The following is a 2,813-nucleotide window of genomic DNA, read 5'->3' on the forward strand; positions in this document are numbered from 1 at the left end:
CTGTTAGCTTTGTTGAACAAAATAATCAAAGATGGATTCAAACACTTTCAAAGGCCGCAAATATACTTATAATCATGCCCAAGATCCATGTTTGCTGTTCAAATCCTCTTAAGGCCTCCACCGATCGAAATGGTTGTAAAGGAAAAACCCTTGGAGGGGCGGAAATACATTATCGGGAGGCACAAATACTTTAAAATCAAGAAAAACTCAAATTGCAGGGGACAGTTCAATTCATATCGGCGGGTCGGCGGTATCGGCAGTGGCATTGCGATTGCGGTCCAGCGATTTGATAAGGGCCATTAATCGCATGCACAGATCAACGACTCACATCACATCGGCTTTTCGCTATCAGGGCTGCCAAAGAGGACAGGGCCTTCACATATGTTATGTTCCGATCCGATGGGCCGGACCCAACAGCCATACAACGCTGCACTTTATATTATTTTGGGTCCGCGGCGATCGCCGATATCGCATCGACACTTTCAAAGGGGCGGGGCTTTAACATAAGTGATGGTGCGGGCCGATGGGCCGGACCCGATATATGCACAACACTCCATTTCATATTTTTTCAAGTCCGCGCCCATAGCGTTTTCAATGTATTTTGTGTATTTTCTTTGTATAAAGAAAATACAAAGGGAAGCTTGTGGCAAGCACCGATTGCAATGGGATTTTGGATCCGAAAGGGTTCTAAAGGCCAAATATATGTATTTCAAATCCGCCAAAGCCAATTTTTCATGGTTTGCAGCAGTTTTGCAGGTATTTGTCAAATATTAAAAAACAAAGGAGGGCCTGTTTAAACGCGCATTGCAAGCCAAAGGCGGACCCGATAGTGAATAAAACTATGCCTGAAACCTTTAAAAAGTCAACATGGAAGCAGTGATGGGCGGGAATGATTAGTTTGAGCAGCATTACTCTGTTTAAAAGCCAAAGCAGTCATATTAGAGCCATTCAATGATTCAGCAGCAGCATTTAATCAGCAGCATGGCCGAGGAGGAGATAAGACGCCACAGAACCAGTCAGAGCATTCAATGGTTATGGGTTTCACCCATACCTCATTCCACTTGCCCAAGGAGGACCGCAGAGAGCCAGAGAGAGTCAAATCTATTTAAAACTCAGACAAATTTATTTCAGAGGCCCATTTCTAAATATGAATATGGTTGGTGGCCATTTATGGGGCTCCTCCACGCATGGTTTGACAGAGATGTTTTATATTGTAACACTATATATACTCAGAGCAAAAAATGTAATGGGATTTTGATGAGTGTTAGATGAAGAGAACCCTGTTGTAAGGTTCAACTTCTAGAGACTGTAACTACTTTGTAACCTACAGTGTCTGGTCTTCATTTCCAGCTAATACAAGCTTCTTTTGCTGTTTATTGCTCACTTTCCACTTCTCTTTCTTGTTCCAGGCTGTGCCTGTTTGCATTTGTTCTATTGCTGTGAATGTTTAGCATCAGAGGGGTTGTCATCCCACCTCTGTGTTAGGATTTAGCTTGTATCATAGAACATGTGTGCATGTTTCTGTTGTTTAATGTATAGAGAGTTGTCATCCTGTCTGTGCATTAGAAACTAGATTTACAGACCTCTTAACTGGTTGCAGCCGGCCATCACAGGGTCCTGTGCATCTGCTGGAGTGGTCAGTCTTCTCCATTGTCACCTTATCCTCAAACTGTGAGTAATAGGTGGTTAAAATCCTTGTAGTCTGGGGGTGTTCACCCATGTCTGGGGTCAATCATAGTAGAAGTGGTTATCTGGCTTGAATATGCAGCATTTGTTCCATTCATCCACCATTTATCCAACTATATTTGGTTGAATTTGTAATGTTCCCAAGCATCACCGATATGCAACCTAGGTGAGTTTCTTGGGGTGATAACAATAACCATGAGAGAGATCTCTCGATCTATGATTTTGATGTTTGTTCTTCATCAAGTGCAACCCATGATTCTGTGGTCTTCTCATTTGAATCTTCTTCTTCTGGATGTGGTCCTTCAATGATATCAAGATAATATCTTTTTTGCAATACCCTTCTTGAGCTATTGTGAATACCATTGATCTCAAGAAGAGATGTTTGGAAGTGTTGTACGTCAGCATTGTAAGTGGGTTGAGCTACTTCAATGTGTGGATCTAGAAATGGTGGTACATGTAGTTGAGTGGGAGTGGATATTTGAGATGGATGTGGATGGGGTTGTGGTTGTGGTGGAGATGAATCGTAGGGATAACATGGAGTTGGGTATGGAGGATATTGAGGAAAATACTGAAGATATTGTGGATGGCTCCCATAAGTTCCTTGCCAACCTTGTTGCCAAGATTAGTTTTGGGGTTGAGATGGCCAATGTTGCCAGGGAAAGGGTGTGTTCCAATTACTTTGAGGTGGATGCATAACCTTGAAATTGTGAATTAGGCTCTTGCATCATGTCAGGTTGAATAGGTTGCCATGGTCTTCTTGGAGCTACATAACATAGCTGCATTGGAAATTGACTTGCTCCATTTTCCTCTTGGTGAACTTCCTTCAACCTTGGTAATGATGGACAATGTTTAACATCATGTGATTCTGCATGGACAACACAAATATCAACATCTTCTTTTTGCTCATTTTGTATTCTTAACATTTCTACTCGTTCACTTAGATTTCTAAGAATTTATGTTTTAAAGTTATCAAACAAATTTCCAAGTTTAGCTTGACTTACCGACCTTGATGCTGATTTACCTACTCTTGCCTTTCCTCTTGATATGTGTTTGCATGTTTCACAAATTTCTTCAAATGATAATTGGTATACATCACCTCTACTCATGAGATCAAGGAGATCAATCCA

Source organism: Pinus tabuliformis, chromosome 4_1 (genome assembly GCF_031772625.1).
Source record: "Pinus tabuliformis cultivar Carrire ecotype Pingquan chromosome 4_1, CPIR1, whole genome shotgun sequence".
NCBI lineage: Eukaryota > Viridiplantae > Streptophyta > Pinopsida > Pinales > Pinaceae > Pinus > Pinus tabuliformis.